Source organism: Tamandua tetradactyla, chromosome 3, assembly GCF_023851605.1.
Source record: "Tamandua tetradactyla isolate mTamTet1 chromosome 3, mTamTet1.pri, whole genome shotgun sequence".
NCBI classification, from domain to species: Eukaryota; Metazoa; Chordata; class Mammalia; order Pilosa; family Myrmecophagidae; genus Tamandua; species Tamandua tetradactyla.
Genome location: NC_135329.1, coordinates 136,777,300 through 136,800,129, shown reverse-complemented (window position 1 = coordinate 136,800,129; position 22,830 = coordinate 136,777,300). Strand labels below are relative to the sequence as shown.

Genomic DNA, 22,830 nt, shown 5'->3' with positions numbered 1-22,830 from the left:
TTGCTTCAGGCAGTATGATTTCATCACCACCATCATAAACAATACATATAAAGCCAGTCATCCTCTGGTGTTCAAACCAGAGCCTGAAGATTATGGTACTTTGAAGATAGTCGAGTTTTAATCATCTAAATTCATTTGGATCAATTTTTCAAGCCATGGTATTTTGCAGCTGGGCAATCATTTATTATTGTCTGTGACCACACCTAGGCTGACTGAAAATAAGGATATGATTCCCTATCAAGAAGTTTTATAAAGTGCAAACATTCTAGGACTTATTTCTAAATAAATTACATTGTCAGATGAAAATATTCTAATCACTAATGTGAAGATGGTATCTTTAATATTTAATAGCAATGTTAATTCTTGTGCTCTGTATGAAATATAGCTACAATATCAATTCCACCTACAGACATCCTGAGTAAATAATAGATGTGGGAAATTGGAAGATTTTCTGTGATGTATTTCAGATGTTATGCTAATAGAGCCTAATCGCTCAAATGACGTGACAGATGCTGCTGCTAACATGCCCAGGACACCCTCTATATTTACAGTTTTTCATGATGGCTACCTTTGGGTTAAAACCACAAGCAACATGTTGTGTTCCTAGACTAATATGTAACAGATAATGAATTTTAATTTGAAAATCAGTCAAACAGTTCTTTGAAATTTAAAACAAAGTTTAAGTTCAGGTTTTCAACAGGCAAATAAAAAAGTCAACTTTCTACCTAACCAGTAAAATGGTATGTAATTATTTTGTTCACTCAGAAGCTGTGACTAAGTGAGTCCATAGAAATGCAAGGTATGTAGGTTTCTGAAGTCCTGAATTATTAAACAAGTAATGTCAGATCCTAGAGTTCAAGGGATGGAAAGATATAATTATCTTTATTTTCAGGGAATCCAGGTTGCCCATTCACCCTTCTGGCAAAAGTGGATGTATGAAGATTTTATTTCCAAGGTAAATGCAAAAAACCTATTTGCTAGCTGCCATTGAAGACTTTCCCTGCATACTTCATCTTACCTACTTTTCAATGCGGCATTTTCACATTATCACAGATAGCGTTATGTCACCAAGACAAACGAATTTCCTTCATGTAAATACAAAACAACATGTTTGCTGGAAGATATTTCCGTCAATGTCAGTGACATACAAGGAAAGCTCCAATAGCGTGCCCTATCACTTATTTACAGAAAGGGGAAGTAGAATTGTTTTTCATACCTGAATTGAATTCTCTGCCCGCTATTTCATTTAGTTCATTGTATTTGTTCATAAGCTCATCACTGACACTATCTACAGCCAGGAGATGCTGGCTTGTTCACCAGAAACTAGCCGGAGGAATAAAAGGCAACAAGAGTTGAGAAGGCAATGATGGATTCACTTTATATTTCCAAGCAGGGCTGGCATAAAAGCTACAGCCATGTCTTTCACTTAAAGATTGGCCACTCTACTTAGTCGTCAGGGATGTACTGGAACGAGTAGAGAGCTGCAAGTTAGAGTAGAAAAGTGAACTCCAGGAATCTACATTCAAGTCCTGTGCCACCAGCTCACATTTCGAGTCTTGTCAAGTTATTCTCCTGAGCCTCGGTCTCCTATATCTGTAAAATAAGGGAGTCAGTCTGGATGCCATCAAGGGTCTTTCTAGTTCTAACATTCTTTGAATTCAAAATGAGGTTTGATACTTTACTATTCTTTTGGTCTGACTGTTACAGACAGAGCATTAGATCCTCTTGACAAAACTAAAATGGATTTTCTTTCCCAATTTTCCCAACTTTATGAAATACTTAGCAAGGTTTTGTGTTTGAGATTTGGCTAAGAGTTATCCCACAAGAACAAAAATGCCCCTGTAGTTCACCTTTTCCATTTAACTCCTCTTTACTCCTCCTCCTCACTATTTATTCCAAATCACGGCTCTGACCCCCCACTCTGTTACAAGTCGTTCAATGACACATATCATCATCCCCTTACAGAAGAGTCTCCACAAACCTCAAAAATTCACACACATAAAAAGCACATTAATAGCACTGCTGGAAGAAACTAATCAAACTTTGAAGCTGCTTTCTTTAATAGGCCAAGATTTTCCCTCTGGCCACAGTGGACATGCTTTATCCTTCTCCACAGAATCTAGCCATGGTGGCAAAAAGGAACAGTTGTAACCAGACACCAAAATAGTTATTAAAAAGTAAAATCATTCTCCACTCAAGCCTTTACCTTTCCAAGGAATTCCTTAGGCGCTCAGAACAGCAGCGGGATCTATGATTTTTCAAACTACCCTAAACCACCAGAACATTGCTTTCAACCGGAAAGCTGCTTGAGCCACAGTTTTAAGACCTGATGGTGTTTATATGAGCATTATAGGTACTTTGTGAACTCACAAGCTAAAGAAATCAATAAGTGCCTTGCATAGAGAAGTTCTACAATTGATTTTTCAAGGAGAAAGTCAATGTGTAACTTCAGGGAGTCATAGACACCAGGGAGGCTGCAAGCTTGTTGGAGATGAAAAATAAATCATAGAGGTGTGGAAAATACTGCGCTGTCCTGCACTAGATGAGGTGGTATCTCATAGAAATAGGGCCGGAGATTGTCTATGTTTTTCAGGAATGGCTAAAGGGAAAAAAAGTATTGAGAAATACAAACTAATTTCTGCAGAACTCAGGGTCTAAGAAAAAATAGAGCTCCCTAAGATACACAGAAAGGGTATTTAATTGATTGTTCCTGAGGTCCTGGATTTAAGCGTGCACACTGTGGTTTTTCTAAGCATAAGAACATCAGAGGACTCATTTTCTCTATTTTAAAACAATTCTCTGAAATTCATTCCTTCATTCAATAAAGAATTTGAGGCATCATCAAATATTCATTATTCTTCCAGGCACTATGGGTGATAGGCAAAATCTGTACCCTCCACAACGTTTAAACACTTAGAGGAAGTTATCAAAAGACTAGAGACAAATCTCAAACAAAAATTATCCCCAATCCCCAAAACTCCACAGTCTGACAGTAACCTTTTTGTGCAACTGTAGAATCTTACTCTCAAAACAACTACTGTTCCCCTTCCCTGAAATGTCTCCTCTACTTTTTAATATTTTTATGCTTTCTCCAAGTTCATTAAAAATAATCAGGTTTTTCTACTGTAATAAAGATAATAATCCAATAATACAAAGGTTAAAAATTCTTAAAAAGTTTTACCTATTTTTATTTTAATTGATTCTAATAATTATGAGGGATAATTCAAGAATATCAAACCAAAGTTTGAATTTTAAGTGGGACGACCGAGTTAACAATGGAACTTAAGGGGCCATAAAGCCAAATTGTATGACTTTTAGTGGGTATTTTAAAAGGCTGTTGTTTTCGTTTGTTAAATGCTGCCAGAATGCAAAATACCAGAAATGGAACAACTATTTTTTTTTTTTTTAACATAGGCAGGCACCAGGAATTGAACCCAGGTCCTCGGGCATGGCAGGCAAGCATTCTTACCTGCTGAGCCACCGTGGCCCACCCTGGAACAACTTTGAAAAAGGAAATTTATTATAAGTTTCCAGTTCTATGACCATAAAAATATCCAATCTAAGGCATCCAGAGAAAGATACCTTGATTCAAGGAAAGCTGATGTCTGTCACATGGGAAGGCACGTGGCTGGCACCTGCTGGTCCTTGTTCCTAGTACCGCTGGTTCCAGCTTCTGATGCCAGTGCTTTCCTCTCTAAGCATCTGTGGGCCTTCTCCTAATTTCTCTTGGGCAAAACTCTGGGTTCTGGCTTGCTTAGCATCTCATGGGACGGCACATGGTGACATCTGCTGGGCTCTGCATCTCCAAACGTCTGGGTCTAGGCATCGGCTCTCTCTGTCAGCACTCCAAGCATCCTCAAATGTCTGCGTCTCTATCGGCTCTAAAGCAACTGTGCTTTCTCCAAAAAGTCTCCCTTTTAAAGGATTCCAGTAAAGTAATCAAGACTCACATTGAATGGGTGGGGTCATTTTTCCATCTAATCAAAAAGCCACACCCACAATTGGGTCAGTCGATCTCCATGGAAACAATCTAATCAAAGGTTTCCTACCTACAATATTGAATCAGGATTAAAGCACGTGGCTTTTCTGGGGTACACAACTGTTTCAAACCAGCACTGCTGCTTTTGTGGGTTTAAAATCTCTAAATACAAATGCCCCAGAAAAATAATGCTAAAAAAATCCTACTGTGGAAAAAAAGAAAAGAAAATAGCCTCTTTTGAATGATATCTGTTTATGTTAGATTTTTACCTTCATTTGTGGAGTGAGACTTAAAAGGAATTGTACACCTACCCACCTTCTTCTTGGTGAAGGGTGGGTGGAATTCTGGGTCTTTTAATGTCCTTGTTTTGTTTTGCTTTGCTTTTCATGAGTTACTATTCTAAAAAATTTGGAGATTGCTCTTTTCTTTTATGATTGGGGTTGAATGGACATGGAAGTATTGGAAAAGGGACACCCATCCCAAAATCTTCATATGTGCAATCTTTTATGAGAAACACAATTTGAAAATGGGTAGAATTTTAAGTTGCAACATATAGCATTAAGCTAAATGACGCTGTTCACATTTACTACTTAGAAGTATGTGTGTTAAGAAAGCTGCCCTTATTTTAGTGCATAACCCTGACTTTTAGTCTGAAGTTCAACTGCATCCAAACAACAATGGAATTTCAGAGCTTTCATGGTCTTGATTTCACAGCAGCATTCCTTTTAAAACAAATATCATTTTCTCTCCCAGAAGTTCACCTAGGATTGTATAATATTCAACACTGCAAAATATTCCACAACTTACTGACCAATAATAGAAGTTCAAAATAGCTCAGTTGATTAGATTTCCAAATGCTTATGTCTGTTTCACAAGGTTAAAGATGCATATTAAATTATTTTCAGATGCTACCGGTTTACTTTCTATTGGACTCATTTCTGCCTCTTCACACCCTCACTCCATCAAGATGCACAGGATGTGCTACTGAGTGTGCTACTGAGGCTTAATTATCCAAAATAGCATCACGTTTGGCAAATAAGTCCGGTATGATGAAAAACTTGGGAGCAGATATAAGCCCGTGAATAAAGCTTCAACCCCCAAGAATCGTCCAGGTGACATAATTTAAAGCACAACCTGAAATAGCACTTCAGATACTCACGGGTAAAATGATTAGAAGTGGATGGATTGACACTATCAACACTGTCAGCACTGTCACAGCTAAAAACTTCATCATCTGATTCCCACACAGGGGAACAGGGTGAAGAGCCGTCAATTTCTTCCAACTTCCCCTTTAAAATTCCACTCATAGCTGCGGCGCTGTCACATGTACCTGTAATAGGAATGGGAGCAACGAAGCATTGAGACACTTGACCCCTGACTGCACAGCCAAGGTCTCGAAGTCATTTGGGGGGACTACAATCTTTTGAACCACACATAGCAGATTATCATATCTAGGCAGAAGTCATTCTTTCCAGAATGCTTAAACATTAAAACAATTCTACCATGATTCACAATCATTTGTATTCATATTCTGACAATAACTGTAGCTTATAAGAAAAAGTCAAAAACCAAGCATGTGGAATAAGCTTGCTATATAAGGAAATATGGTTCAATGTCTTGAAAAGTCAAAACAAAAGTCAAATACGTTTATTTGATTTGTTACTAGAAATCTTGTGCTGTCATTGACAGAGCCAGAGTTCAGAACGAAATAGATCACTCATTTGCATGCTGTCATACCCAGAGCATACTGATTAGGGCATGTCTATCTTGCTTGGGATTTCTTGCTTTCTTTTTTTTTTCATGTACAAAGGCATCTATTTTCCTGGGGCTCTTTGTCCATCAAAAGCCAAATGGTTGCTAGGAATGACTATACCTGCAGAATGTAGATGCCTTATCATATTTTCAGTCAATTCAGCACAGCTACAACGAATACTTGATCCTATGCCAAAGAGGATAGCGGAATAGATTTTATACATGGTAAGCCATGGTACCTCAATTTTTTGTTGGATAAAATACTAATTTAACTCTCTTTGCTCTCTGTTTCAATGTGGTCAGTGAAATCCAGGCATAGGTAACCTGATACATTTAAACATTTCTAAAATATTAATTTAGATGAGTCATTAAACCCCTTAGAGTAATAATTTCTCCATAGCTTTAGAGTAACTGTTAAAGGGTTGCAAACACAAATTCTTACTGGCAGGGAACCCCAACGAGTAAAGACGGTCAAATTTAACACAATCAAGAAGCCATCTTCTACTTTATTTTTCTACTATGGGCACACAGTATCAAGAAATACTTCTCTATCTCAAGGAAAATGACAGCACAAGCACAATTATAAATGGAAAATGACTCTTCGGCCTCACAGTCATAGTGACAGTTGGTAATAAGTGACAAACTAGAGAATGTGTGCCCAGGCCAAAGGTGGAAATGTTCCTGAGGTTCAGACCACTTTGGCTCCAGGCTTTCACCACTGACTTTACTTTAAAATCTGGCCAATGCCCCATTCATTTTTAGAAGCAGCCCTTCACGTTGTTAGATTTCATCTCCTCCATCTTCCTTTCCCTTATTCTATCTATAAAGTTGAAGGAGTGATTTAAATCCCAGGTTGGACTCGCTCCACCAGACAGAATGGTTTAGGTTTGTGACTTTGGAGTGTTAAGAGACTTAGGCAGCAGGTGGACAGTGGAACATGGAACATAGCTGAAAAATGTTGCAATAAACTGTTAACTGTAGAAGGATTGGGGTTCATTATATTATTCTCTTTCTTGTATGTGTTTGAGCTTTTCTCATAGCAGAAGTTAAAAACAAAGAAAAAAAAAAGAGACTAGATAATCAAAACTTTCTTCCCCATCAGCCCAACAGTTCTTGAAATGCCTTTCACTAGAGTTACATCCATTGGGGGGACAAACGTATTTTACAAAATATGTCTCCAAGAAATATGTTACAAGGGAAAGGTGACATCTTAATCATCAAACCTCAGTACAGCAATTCCATTCAGACCCTTCTGGCTGGAAGGAACACTCTAACTATAGTAACAACAAGGTAGCAACCTTGGGAGTGGCCATCCTCCTTGTGCTCTCACTGATCTCATGTCTCCCTCAATTTCAGGAGCTATACTTCTTTGGGACATTTTGCTCTAGGTCCTCTCAGCTGATTTGTTCTGGGTCTTTCTGTATTTTCTGCTTCCTCATATCCTCAGCTGGCATGTGGCTCTGGTTTTCGACAGACCTGTCTCTACCTCATGGATTCCTGCCAGACTCAATTCTAAACACCAATTAACTCATTCTTTCAGTACCTCTCACTTCAGATTATTGAGAAAAGGAATCCAATCGTCTTCACTTATTCACTTATGACATTCTATGGAAAAGAGTTCTATTTCTTTGCCCTTTGTTTGGGGGGCATTTATTATTTATTCAATAAACATCTATTGAGCTTCTATCATGTTCCAGGTTCTATCTTAGGTGTCAGGGAATGATAAAGCAGTGACAAAGGAAAAGTTCCTTATTGTAATGGTGTTCTCTTACTGGGTATTGTAGGGGGATGGGTTAGAAAAACAATAAGCAGAAAAATAAATAAAACAATGCATCAGATGGAGAAAAAATAAGCAGTTAAGTGATGTAGGGACTATGGAGTTGGCAGTAAAGTAAAGTAATTAATTAACTGGTAGAGTAACATCATGGCAAGAAGGAAACAAAAAGACAAGGAGGATGTGGCAAGCTGTGATCTGGACATCTAGAGGAAGAGCCTTCCAAGTAGAAGGAATGGTGTGCACCAAGGCCCCGTGAGGGGCCGAGTAGGAGCCGAGGTTGGTCAGGTGTCCAGGTGCAGATTGTGGAGAGCTTTGTAGGCCATGGTAAGGATTTGGGCTGTTAGTTCAAGTGAGAGGGAAGCCAGAGGGTTTGAACAGGGTAGTGCCGTGATCTGAATTTCATTTCCAATGGACTACTCATCAACTTAATAGTACATAAGAAAACAGAGAGACTCTAATAAAGGAAAGTGAGATTTGATGGGGGAAGAGAAAGGTTTAGAGTTCATAAGTCTACTAGAGAGGACTTAGTGGTTCTCATGAGCAAAGTCAGAAAACCAAACCAATCTGAGGCCTGGAGAGGTTGATATCTTCTCTGGGAGGGAAAGAACTGAAGGAACTTGGAAGGGGAGATGAGGGCAAGGGGCTTCCCAAAGCAGTGTGGTCACTTATGTAGGGTTATCACTGAGCTCTAGATTTACCAGTTATTTGATGATGCTGAAGACCACCTTACCTGCTAGATTTCATACAGGGCCAATTCAGATACATTGCACCACTATGTGGTGGTTTATTAAATAAAATTAATAATGAAAAACTGAGCTTTCCTTTGTTACTCTAAGGGGCTACTTCTTTTAATTTGGTACAGAAAAGGCGGTACTTGGATGGTGAGCATTATTGAGCATGTATGCATTGATGAGAAAATGGAGGCACAGAGTTAATGATGATTTTACCTGTCCTCTTCCCTAAAGTTATGTATTCATGACTTTTTAAAAGTCACATACCAACCACTTCCTGCTGTAGAGATTGTAGGGCTCTGGCTCTGGGTTGACTCTGTTTGAAGGCCAAGCAGTCTCCCACTAAAAAGTTATTTGGTGATCAAGTATAACCTTTATTTGATTAGATAGACTCTCTTATCTTCAAGTGACATGTGGGGCTTTAAGAAGTATTGCAGAAGAGTTCCTAGGGACTGAGTGCTGTTGATGGGAATTTTTAAACATTGTATCTCATGTTTATTAGTTACAGGAACCTATTTGGTAATTGTTGTACTACAAAGGTATTTAATCTATTTGCTTAATCTATGTGAAATCAATGTAAATAATTTGTGTGGATTTCTTAGATTTGCTCACATTATTCTTTTAGCCCCTGGAGGCCCTGAAGAATCTTACACAAAGTCATTAGAGAGAGATTGAACTGCATGATTAGATATCTGAGTAAACACAGAAACATGGTGTTTCTATTGAGAGGAGAAAAAAGAAAGACAGACAGAGACAGAGATTCAGCCTACTTTATGTGAGCCAGTCTGATTCCACTGGAGTACACTCTGGTTGTATTATCAAAATTGCAATATCGCAATTATTTCCATGGCAACAGACAGCAAGATCATGCAGGAGAAGCTAAATCGTGAGAGAGATTAAGATGCTATTCCCATTCAGATGTCTGCAGTAATAGGTAGGGGGGGACAACTAAGGCAGAAGACAGTTATTATAAATGTCCTTTATTGAGTTTGTCCCATCCACATAGTCAAGTGAAAGCAATCCTGAACACCATTAAGAAACAGCAAATAACACACAATTCTGTTTTTGAGAGAACCTGGCTAGCAGAAACTGTTAGCAAATGGAGAGCAGTACAAATGCCTTGATTTACATTTTCTAGCACCTAAGAAACTATGATACTTGTGTATTTGTTAGAGGTCAGCAGTTTTAGAGTCCTACTTAAAGGTCCTCTCACAAAGTTTTTTATTTCCTAGGTAAAAGACAAAAACAAAATAAAAACAAAAGCAAAATGATGCATTCTTAGATTTTCTCTGTCTAATAGAAATACTGTATTATTACTGATCCTATGTCAAATAATGCCTTTTGAGAAGTATATAAGATTATATAATTTTCTTAATACTATTCCCCATATGCAAATAGTTAAAATCTATATACCTAGTAAATGGAATAATCAGATTTTGAATTAAAATATTCAAAAGGACAGTATAATAATTGTATATAAACCTAGTCACTCAAAAGAAGATGGTGATTATTAATATTTAAGAGTATGAAGAGAGCATTAAGATATTACACTTACATTCCATTTATTGTCTTGTCATGAGAGATAACCAGATTAGGTATTGAATCAGGCAGATCACTTAAGAATCTAAAGGTGAAAATCTAGTTCCCCATTTTGAGTGCACTATTAGGAAGTTGGGCACATTAACCTTTGGACCAGTGGCACTTATTTTTCTAAAAATAATAGAACATAGGGCTTTACGTAGATCCCCTCAAGAACCCTAAATAATTGTTTTCAGGCAAGTTATACAGAGTGAACATCCAATCATTGCGATTTTATGATTATAGGATGATGACAACTAAATGCCCCACTAAACATATTTAACAGTAGCCCTTCACAACCATGTATCTATTTTTATATTCCTTCTTGTCCATCACAAGGACACTTGTTATATAGCTGGGATATAACCAGCGGCTTGGGTTGATTATCCGAGGTTGAGTGGCAAAAACTAGAACAAGGGTAGGGCAGCTAATCGGAGCTAGAGATGGATGCAGAATCAAGGAGAATAAAGGTGAATGCAAAGTGACAGTCCTGGGAACTGGGGGCGTGGAGGGGGAGTAAAACACAAGGAAGAGAGCCTGAGAAGGATCAGCTAAAAATCCCCAAAGGAGAAATGGACAATTTGGTGACTTGAGAGAACGAGGCATTGATTTTTAACAAGAATTTGAGTTGTGGTATAGCAAAAGGTAGAAGAAATTAGCCAGGGTCACAGGGTCTATAAGAGATGCTAGTTCCAAAGGTTATGGAGTCTGATAATTTCCCTTTGGGTTGAGAGGATAATGAGAATTGTTTCAACCTGAACTTGGGGTAAAATCTGGATCCTCCAGCAAAAGGCACATCTGCTAATTTTGAGAGGCTGGAAGTAGAAAAAGCTTAAGCAAAAAAGGGTGATCTGCACTGTCACCACATACATATAGCTAATTTGCTTTTATAGAGGAGAATCAGTTGATGTGTACAGCTAATGGTTACAGTTTCCTAAGGAAATCTTAAAAAGAAAAACAAGATCCAGGGTCTCGGGAGCCCAAATCACTGATCTAGTGAAAAGAGGGAAGCCAGTTGCTTCAAAACTGATTTCATCACTTCCTAAATATAAGTCTCTGGGTAAAGTATTTAATCTTTCTGGGCCTTAATTTTCTCATGTGTAAACTGGTGCTAAAAGTACCTATTTTAGTGTGGGCCACGGTGGCTCAGCAGGCAGAGTTCTCACCTGTCATGCCGGAGACCTGGGTTCAATTCCTGATGCCTGCCCAAGCAAAAAAAAAGTACCTGTTTTATAGTAAAATAATGATCATTGTAGATGCTCTTGCAATAATTGGTAACTTCTGCATTTCCCATTGGTACAAATTATGTACTCTAGGATGCCTCATATCATTGCTAAAAAAAGACAAAAACCACACTCTAGTATCTTGGCTGAGCGTGTCATTTAGCCAGTTTAGTACACAGGAGTACTGTAAATTAGGAGTGAGGCATTAGACTACTCCATTTGCACTTTTTTAAAGAGTTGGCTGAGGGAGCAACACAGAAAACTAGGGGAGACAATACAAAGTCTTCCTTTCGACGACACTCTTATTGTAGATGGGCACGAGCAGACAGTGTCAGGGATGGATTCCTCCCTTGTCATGTGAACCTGTCTTGTGACCTCATACTCCAGGAAGGATGCCAGACACCCACAAGGAGTTGTCAGAAACCTGCCTTGACCTACAGCAAGGTGAGGAAACCCAGCCTTCTCCTGACATACATAAGTTTAACTATAACACAGCTCAAGAGAGACAAAGGAAAGGTGTCCATTCAGTGTCTTTACAATAATTGAATGAGCACATATGCAATTTTGAAACCTTTCCTCCATTTATAACATGACCATGTTCCCTTTCCATTCAATATTTCTCAAAACTGCATGTTTTTTTTTTATAATTGTTTTTAAGGCTACATAGTATTCCAGTAAAAAACTAAGCCATAATATTTACCCAAAGCTCTAAAGAGAGATGCTTGTGTTATTTTAAAGGATTTATTACCATACATCATATTGCAATGAACATTTTCTTTCATCTATCTTTGTGTAGTATACCTCTGATTACATACTTTGGATGAATTCCTAGAAATGGATGTACCGGACTTTCGATGCGCATTGCCAAACTGACTGCCAGAAGGGTTCTACCAAAGAAAAAAAAAAAAAAAATATATATATATATATATATATATATATATATTTTGGGGTATGGAGGTACATGGTGCATGGTTCAGGAATCAAACCTGGGTCTCCCACATGAAAGGTGAGCATTCTACCACTGAACCACCCGTGCACCCAACATATTTTTTGATGGTGCATTGGAATGCCATTTCATCACATCCTCGCATTGCTATGTTATTGCAGTGTTTTTAAATTTCTGTGAATTTACCAGATAATAGTAGTAACTAACACACATATAGTGTTGACTATGTGCCAGGCACAATTCTAGCACTTTAACTTTGGAGTACGCAGAATTCTAAGGTGGCTCCCAAGACCTTAATCCTAAGTATACATGCCCTATACATTCCCCAAGATGTGAATAAGGTGAGATATCCCTCCTGTGATTTTGTTCATGCTACATGGTAAAAGGTATTTTGCAGATAAAGGAATGTCCCAAATCCTTAAAATAGGGAAATCATCTAGGTGGGCCTGACCTAATCCTCAAGAGCCCTATAAATCTGGGTCTAGAGGTCAGAGAAGTGAGAAAAAGGTCCTATATATCTGATTAGGAAGATGGAAGAGGCCACATGGCAAATAATGTGGACATTCTCTAAGAGCTAAGAGCAAGTCAGAAACAGGGATCTCAGTCCTATAGCCACAAAGAACTGAATTGTGCCAAGAAGTATAAGCTTGGAAGCATGTTTTTCCCCAGAACGTCCAACAAGAACTCAGTCTGGCTAACAACTTGATTTCAGCCTTGTGAGACCATGAGCAAAGCACCCAGCAATGCCATGATGGATTTCTGACCTACGACTTGTAAGCTAGGAGATGGTGCTGTTTTAAGTTGCCATATTTCTGCTAATTTGTTATGCAGCAATAGAAAACAAATACAACAAATATCAGGTCATTTAATCTTCATTATACTCCTATGAGGTAGGCATTAGTATTTGATCATTTTGCAAACAAGATTGAAGCACAGGGAAGTTAGGTAAATAAGTCAAGAGCACAGAGCTAATTAGTCTTAGAGCCAGCATTCAAATCCAGGCATTTGGACACTGAAAATCATACTTTTAGTCATCACATTTTTCATTGACTCTTGATGGTACCACACTGCTTAAATTTGGCTTTCTTTGAATACTTGTGAATCAGAACTTTTTTTTTCCACTTGCTTTTCAAAAAATTCTTAATGGGGTCCTATTTTATTGTTTTTGTTTGGTTTGGCTTGGTTTGGTTTCTGTCTAAGTTACATAACATTCTTTTTCCAAGTGAAGTATACATAAATTTTGGTTCAAAGACCTCTTATCACTGCAGTAAAGAACTCACAATTGACTTGTGCTTATTCAATGTCATTTCTGGCATTTTTATATTGCCTTTACAGAAGTAAATAGGTCATGCACGTTGTAAAACACAACTGCTTTCATAGAGCTTCAATGAAAATTCTTTTATTCTCTCATACTGTCCATCATGTTCTGTTTTTTTCTTAGTTAATAAAGTGCTTTGCTTTTAAATAAATAGATCATAACGTTGCTGGTCTTACTTGATGTTAGAAAATAAATTCTGTGAATATGTTATCTCCTTTGCACTTCTGATGACTCAGTTAAGTATTATTACTCCCTTTTGATCACTGAGTAACATGCAGCTTAGAATATAATTTACATACAGTGACACAGGTAATAAATTAATGAGCTGGAGTTGAAACTCAATTTCTCTCACTCCACAGACAGTGCTCCTCATGATTCTACTACACCCTCTCTTTAAAAATCCAGGCAGTTTCCTTAGCTCATTTCTAAATAGACTGTGAACAACTCAAAGATGGAATCTTTTCTAATTCAGACACTCCGGACATGTCTGATTGATAAATAACCAAAGACTTTTGAAGTGGAAACTTAATACATGGCAGCAAACAAGGTAGTTTCCAGAGCCTACTTTACAGAAAAGACGTTTAAACTTCATGGTTTGGGATGTAATGATTCTTTGGGACAGCAAATATTTTGAAACATAGGTATACATGCTGCTTTTTAGAAGTTTAAAAAGCGAAATATGGAAAAGAGAAAACAGGAATGAAGAAAATATTCATGCATTACATTTATGAAGAAGGAATATGCAATAATGGAATAACGCTGGAAATGTTGGAAACATTGGGACAGGTTTTACAAACACAAGTCATGTTTTGACCTTTGAGTTATAAATTCTTCAAGAAGTTAAAAGACGTACATTTGTCTTTAAAATGCCTAGCTCAGCATGTACCAAAAATGATTCACAAAATTTTAATAGGTGATGGTTTGTTTTGAGAAAGGGGTCTACAATCAAATAAGTCTAAAAAATTCTTAATGTTATAGACCTTTTTGGGAGACTCTGAGGGCTCATTAACATAATAATGGCTCTACAGGAGCAAGTCTTTTTAACTTTCATCTAGATTATCCTAAATTTATGTAACCAAAGAACATTTTTTCATGAAATATTTAATAGCATTTCTCAGAATTTATATCCCAGTTTGAAAACTGCTTCATCAGTTTAATATTGTGAAAGACCTATCATTGCTATTCTTTAATGATTCTAGAATTTGTTTTCACAATTCCATTATCCATACAACACTCACCTTACCAGCTGATGTCCAATGATTTAATGGTAGTCAACATGGAAAATTATAAAAATAAAAAAGTAATCATAGCCCATTCAGGGGAATTGTGCTTTTATCCTAAAGGAGGAATAATAACTTATGTGTCATCAAAAGCCCTGGGGATTATTTTCTCCTTCCAGTCTTAGCTTATAAATGAGAAGGATGACTAGCAATAGCAACTAAAATTGCACACACTAGCTTATTATGTGCTAAATCCTATGCTGAAAAATGCTCTAAATGCATTTACCAATCCTTACAATATCCCCCAAACAGGTAACTGGATTTTTACAGATACGGAAACTGAAGTTCATATACCTTAAGCAATTTGCCCAGGTTCCCCAGACAGTGAGATAGCAGGTCCTGGAGCTGAGCCACAGTGACTGACTGAAGTCCGTGATGCAGCCCATCAGCATGATGTTATACCACCCAGAGAACTAATCCGTGAGCCAAACTTCCAACGCCACACTTAGCTCCGAGCAGACATTTCTAGAGAGAGGCATGCTGACTGGCTGACCGAATCATCCATTTAAGGGTCATATACACAGACCACAATAGAGGCCCCACACAAATGAGCATATTTATGGTACACTGGCAATCACTCTTCCTTTCTCTTAAGGTTGCTAGGCATCATGATGTGCCATTCTTTAATATATCCATATCTATACCTGTATTATATATAATGTAATATATACATAATGTAATATATATATATATCTCAAAGGACTTCCACAAATCCCAAATTATCCGTTTATAATGAGGCATATTAGATACTCATAAAATTGGCTTATTTACTCTCACCATTATGTCCTTGGTTTCTCTGTAGTTGATTCAGCACTGTCACTTCGTAGGCATTAGGGCTCAGACTTATTCACAAGAACACAAAATAAATGGCAGAAAGAGGACCCACAGCAGAATAAAAATGTTGCCAAACAATTTTAACTTGAATCAAGCATTGCTGAACAACTTAACTCCAGAGAAAAGGGACTCATTTACTAAGAACATATGCGAACACCCCAAGATTGATAAAATATATATTGTTATATTTTCTTACACAAAATTTATTTAACATTTCTATTACGCAGTAATGCAACAATGAATTTCATTAATTTACAATTAACCAGTTGGTTGAATGAATGCTGATCTCTGTGTGCGTGTGTGGGTGTGTGCATGGGCACATGTGTGTCACAAACAGAATGAAATGCAGCAGCACGGTGAAGGGCAGCGTGAAAGGGGGAATGTGTGTATGAAATCCCCTGTTGAAGTGGGAAGATTCAAATGGTGCTCAAGTGGAATTTGCACAATAAAAAGGCTGTAATATAGAATTTTGCACAGCATAATGGCATTTACTTGAAATGGAAATTGTTGCATTGAAGAGCATTAACAGAGAAGCCCATGAAAGGGAAGGACTGTCTCTAAACGCAGTGAATGCTTTTTGTTGGGAGGGTAGCGGACAAGGCCAAATGACTGTCATTCAGCAGAAAAATTTTGTGATACAAACTATCAGGCATTGTTTTAGGCAGTGTTTGTACAGCGATGGAGGGAACCACTGTCACCAAGAATTGTAATTGAGATAATTGAGTAAAGGATTATAGAAAGATAAAAGAAGTGGCTGTAACGACCTTGCCAAGAAGCCATGGCAGGGAGCACAGCAGCGACGCAATGGGGGCTCTGGGGCTGCTCTCACCTGCCCTGCCCATGTGTGACGAGCCCTAAGACAGTGGCTATAATGGAGTCCCCAGGCTAGGAATTTCCATTTGACACTCAGTCCTCTGTTACTCCAGTGGGCAGCATGGGATGTATACATAGTAATCACAGTGCATGTTTTAGCCATTATTATTACTGAGAATCTAACAATGTCACCGTATTACTCCAATTCAATACTCCAATTCAACATCAAAGAAATATACATTGGTAGAAACTTTCTGTCAGTCAGTTTGGCAATGTACATCAAAAGTCCTGCACTTCATTTCTAGGAACACATCCTAAGTATATGACCAGATGTATGCATAAAGATATATGAAAGAAAATGTTAACTTTAATATGATGTATGACAATAAATCCTTGAACCATAGTATCTCCCTTTAGAGGTTTGGTTAAATACTATGGCATAGTCATTCACTGGAATACTATGCAGACTTAAAACAAAAGCAAACAAACCAAAGCATGTAGTGTTGAAAAATTCTGAACGAGAAGAGGGCCTGCTCATGTTATAAGTGGGGGAATAAAGGATATAAAATTGCATTTATACTAGGGTAGGTCACGGTGGCTCAGTGGCAGAATTCTCGCCTGCCATGACAGAGACCTGGGTTCGATTCCCGGTGCCTGCCCATGTAAAAAAAATAAATAAATAAAAAATAAAAAAACAGCATTTATACTCATATCAGCGAGGCCTTCTTTGACCTTCAGAGGGCAGTAAGCTTGTGATTTTGATATCACAGTGGATGAACAATCTGAAATTTTAAGTAAGAGTTTTATGAGAGAATTTTGAGAAAATAAGACAAGTATTTTTTTAATGACTTTTGAAAATCTTCCCAAGAATCTTTCTGCCATAATACACTGACAGCATCATAACCAGTATTGCCTAGGCAACAACTGATTACAGCCTACCTGGGGATAAAAAGGGAAATGAAAATCTAAACACTTTCAGAAGGCCTATTTAAGAAACTGTTTCGTTTATTAAATATATTGTGATAAATCTATACACAATATATATGACAGCAACTAACTGTATCAACAGTTACTAGAAAACAAAACTAAAATGCATTTGTTGACCTAACAGCAAACTCACAAAAAGGCAAGGAGACTCTGACAGTAAATCAAAGCTCTCAGACTTACTGGATACCAAGAACAGGGCTAAAAAAGGGACAAACAAAGTGGAAGCATGGAGAGGCCTGTGCATGTCTAAAATTCATATATTGCTATACATTGGAGACAGTCCGGCCATACTACGCTTTCATCTTCTTCTGAAGCCCTTGTAAACTCTGCTTTTCTTTCATCTAGCATTTAGTGCATTGTATCCAATATTTAATACAACACATAGTATTTGGCTGTTGCAATTTTGCAGTTTCCCACCAAAAAAATCATTGTTGCTCTCTGCTTCTTCATTCCTTCAGAGGAGAAATGAGGGATCCAGGACAAAAGGATCTCTAAAGGCCAGTCTGATGTGTCTAGGGTAAATGTAATACTAAAATATACTCAAAGGAAATAGATGAAAAAATTAAAATTTAAAAATTATAATCATTTTAAAATAAAAGATCTTATAGATAATATTGCTTAAAGATATAAAAATTTGCATAAAACTACTTTAAGCTGGTATTTAATGGTTTTGTTTAAAATTATGCTATTTTACAAATTTGCACATGTATCAGGAAGAATAGAGAAGTGTGTTATGTGCACCACTCTTTCTTATTATATTGGAGGATAATATGTTGAATTTTTGGTCTAAACAAAGTATAAGGGCTCTTCAGAAATAAACCACATAGCAGCTAACTACCTCTCTGACTAAGATGCTAAACAGAACAACAAGATTTATCTCTTGTAAAAAAAGATTTCCTTGCATAAGTATAATCTTTAGAATTAGCATGGCATATGTCAAGGTCATCATGACCTTTAATTAAAATACCTGAAAAATTTATTGAGTCGGTATTCTTAGAGCGCACACATTCAACAATTTACAGATGAAGCTAGTCCATTATAAAGGTCAAAATCTGCACATTTTATTGAGAAATTAAAAGATTTGCCCAATTGATTCATTGAGATGCATGAAATATCCAAACATGACCTGATATTCAAATCCATTCTTTGCTCCTTGATTTACAAGATGGTTATTAAGATGCAATAATGCTGCTTTGGACCAACCTCCTTCCTCTGCCTAGAAAGGACTTATACTAAACTATCAGAGGTAAAATATGTATTAAATGAAGAATAACATCTGATCATTAATTATGGTCTACCATAATAAAAATGTTATACAACTTTTCATTTGCCTGCATTGTGTTATGTACATAGCACAATTTGGACATTGTAAAACCCAACCCAAACTTTCTTACCCTGGTGTTAACTTCCATTTCTTGTATATCCCACACCTTTATTTCCAGAATTGTGGGGTTATTTGCCAAACTGGCATATTTACTTTACAGATATAAAGTTATTTACCTATGTTTTAGAGGAAGCTATTAAATATTTCATTTTCTTGAATATATTTTGTGAGACTTTGAAGCTGATATAAACACATCTACAAATCTGACAAGCTATTTTTAGCAGATGAAGAAATATGAAGCAGTAAGAATATACTATTAATAAACTGTATCTTAAATTATCTGGAATTTAAAGTAAACCTATGTAATGCATTATTTTCAGCAATTGGAAAATGTACTTGAAAATTCTGATTATGTCTGAAATAGAGGTCATTTGTACAGGTCACATAATCCATTCACTAATTCGTCTGATTTGTTGTTAGTATGCCCCTTAATGTCCTTTGTGATTAAGGGGGAAGTGCTGCTGCTGAATGTTGCTCCTATTGATGGATAAAAACTAAATACTTTCCACTCCCTTAATTCTTTTTGAAAAATAACATAGTGACATACCAAATTAACTTCAAGTTACATACTGGCTAGCCCCTAAATGTTTTAAAACACCGCTTAAGGGTGTGGTACTTTATTTGCTACAATGCTAATAAATCTAATACTATAAAAATAAAATACTATGTCAAAACATTTAAATGAATGATAAAAGAGAAAGCAGGAGTTGGGACTCCCACCTGAATTTTAATAAAACTAATGGGAAAGATTTAATATGATTTTTCTTCTCAACAAATAGCTGAAAGAAAAACAATGTATAGGATTACAGTGCTGTCTTGAAAGCACACAATTTTATAATTAAAATGCTTTAAGGAGTTGTCTAGAGTAAAACACAAGGATGGCTGTAATTGTACTTTTTTCCCTTCATAGTGAAAAACCAAATAAAAAAGGAATGTTTTATTTTCCAAGAAAGCAAAATGTTTCAAATAAACCATAAAGTATACAAATACATTTATAATAAGTTTTATTACATTTCAGATGAATTACCTACTGATAGTAAAGGTTTTTAGGTTGCTGCAATGTACAAATGTATATGTGTGTGTGTGTGTCTGGGTGTGTGTGTGTGTAAGATTTCAAAGGTTAAAGGAATAATGAAACATGGTCTAGACCTTTAGGCTAAACATGTCTTAACCTAAAATGTCAAAATATTTATTTATTCCTCCTCACTATCCTAGACTAACAATAAATCTTAAGCTTTTCTTTTTGTGATTAAAGTGACATATTTAAAAATATTTCTTAATTGATTGCCTTACTCAATATATTATTAACCACTACAAACATAAAAGAGGAAAAAAAGTTTTGGGCAAAAAGAGACAAAGTAGTATGAAGTAATCTCTATTAAAAACCTGCATTTAAATCTTAAAAATGTTTGCACCAAAGGAAAAACAAATGGTCTTGCTCCATCCCTCACAGAACAGCCTTACATGGTTTTCATTAGGCTTGTTTCATCCTTCACTTAGGCAGGAACCTCTTAACTGTTTTCTTTCATATGCTTCTTTCTCTCTCCTGTCTCTACTCCAGCACACAAACGCTCTTCCCTTGCTCCTCTTTTTCCTGTGGACTCTGCAGTAAAAGCTTCCATAGTTATCTCATTTTTATAAGACTCACAGACGTCTGCCAGTGGCTGATAGGAAATGCTGATTGAGAAAGGGTTTATCTACTTTTCATCCAAAATATGGGAACCATTAAGGAAATTATAAAAAGTGGCAACAATATACTCTCATTTTATTCAGAACCTTTCCCTTAGCGATTATTAAAAGGATGATATTTTTAGCTAAAGAAAGCAAAATGCATCTGCAGCAGCTGGTTTCCAAGGAAACAGAATAATTTAAAACCATGTGGAACTCTGCTGTCTAATTTTCATCAATTCCCCTTCATTCCTGGAGGTAGCTTTATTTGGAATTCATAATCTTCAAAAAATAAAACTACACTGGTTTATTTCCTCTGCTACACTTCAGAAGGTGAATTCTGGTCTTATATGTTACCTTAAATTTCAGTCTAGGGGTCATATTAATTTTAGCCATAAATTTATTTTAAAAACCAAGATCAGAAGAATCCATCAATAATTAGGAGCATGGAAAAATTTTAGCATAATATAATAAAATCTGACGTGCAGAAATACTTCATAATAGATCATATAAGAGTATTTGCTTAGGTCAATATGACACATATGTGTTAACATATTACTAACTATATTCAGTAGATTTAGGAAATTTAAAGTAGTTCTCCATTCATTTAGATAATCTTTACTCACCATCTTGTCATTTTTACCTCCCTCTTCCTTTTTTGTTAATTTTGCAAGAACTATTATACGTTTGTCTCCTGATTTGGAGAGAAAATTTATTCTTCAAACAGAAACAAAAAGCATAAACAAGACCCCCAAAATCCTTAGAAATTGTATATAGTCATTTCTGTTGGATTGTAATCCATTTGAAAGAAGTATCAAAAATATAAATGAACAAATTATTTATATCAGTGAGAGACTTATTCAAATCAACAGGTATTAACTGATTGCCAAGGTGCCCAAATTTGTAAAGTATTAATTAAAAGAAGCTTCATTCTAATGAGATTCCCCCACCAGTAGATGACCGATACTTATGAACTAAAATAACCACAGAATTAAAAGGCTTGCGTAAAATTATTTTTCATATGTTTTTACTGTAAATGTCATTTATTCTATATATTTGCAACTCTCCTATTTTCCCCAAGTGAAAATAACAAGACAACATTAGAAGATATAAGTAACTGCTCAAATAAAATCTTAACTTTAGAGTTGTTAAAAATCATTGCCCTAGGCATATTACCAAAATATAAATACTGTGATGGAATTCTTATCTAGACTTATTTGCTTGATAAATGAAACTACCAATGAAATTTGCTGATTTAAGATGCCAGTTCTTACAGCAATGCTCAATCCTTCGCAATTAGGTTTCTGAGCCTTTAAAGCAAAAATATCCCTATACATATTGAAAAATACAGATAGACAGTTGTTTAGTTATCATATAGGCTTCATATTTACTGAATAAAATGATACAACTACTCAGAGCATCAGATCTGTCAAGAGGAATAAGTTAAAAGGGTTTAAATATACAAAAGCACTAATTCTAAATTAGTGATAAAAGAAACTACAACCTGGAAAAATTCCTAAACCATTGATTGTATTGTAAATATTAAGATAACATATGAAATTGTATATTGTATATTCAGAAGAGGCTCCATTTTCTCAGAACCTGTGGAATTTACCGAGCTTTCCTTGTCCTTTCTTTGATTCCCAATAACATAAGCTCAATTAAAAACAAAAAAAAAGGTACACAATGACTCATTATCAATTAATTTTGCTTCAATAACACTGGTTTAGAAAGTTATCCAGGATAAAACATGCCTCATGTCTTTATCAGCTAAGGTTTTTGCAGGGAGAAAGGACAGCTCATTGCAAAGCTTCCTCGAGTAATGAAAGGGGCACACTTTCGGGAAATGTCTTCAGAATAATTTCATATTATAAAATGTGTTTCAATAGTAATTGAGAAGCATTCTCTTATTCCCTTAAAAAATTATTTTTTTCCTTTTTTCTTTTGCTCTTACCTGTAAGTATGGTTTCTGTACTTCAGCTCCGTCAGAGCAGACTGAGTTAGTTCACTCCTCCCTCCTCAATCCATCAGACTGCAGCCAACCAATAACAAAAGCCAGATCCTGGCTCATGCTCCCTGGCTTTGCTTCCATCCCTTTTTCTCTCCCACCCCCATGCTTTTAGAGGACAAAACCCTGCAGCTGGGAGAGAGAGAGAGAAAGGGAGGAGAGAGAAGGGAAACAGAGAGGAAAACAGAGATGCAAGACATTTCAAATAGCTCAGCTATGGAAAATATCTGTAGGTGAACTCAGCTGAAATAAAATTATTTGTTTTGGGATTTAGGAAAATAGGGTTAACTGGTGCCTCATCCACCTGAAATCAAAGCAAAACACTCATGTAAATTGAAATTTTTTCAGCTCCCACTGATTTTTCACAGTGTACATTTTGATATACACTGAACAGCAGGATAACAATTATGCATATTTAGTTTGCAAAAAGATAAAAATGAAAATGAATCAATCCTTTACATTGATTTTTATACTATTTGTACTACAACCTACATTTGGCAATGTTTCCATTAAAAAGCAGTTCCAGGGCATAATCAATATAAAAGAAGTATT

General features: G+C 36.3%; 1 long non-coding RNA gene across 1 annotated transcript; it reads right to left on the bottom strand.

The window, feature by feature from the left end:
• Positions 1-1,172: 1,172 nt before the first annotated feature.
• LOC143677709 (uncharacterized) lies at positions 1,173-22,299 on the bottom strand. Its single transcript, XR_013172829.1, has 3 exons — positions 22,225-22,299; positions 5,139-5,309; positions 1,173-1,593 (listed from the first exon to the last, which is right to left on the bottom strand). It is a non-coding gene; the product is annotated as an uncharacterized LOC143677709 (long non-coding RNA).
• Between the last annotated feature and the right edge of the window lie 531 nt (positions 22,300-22,830).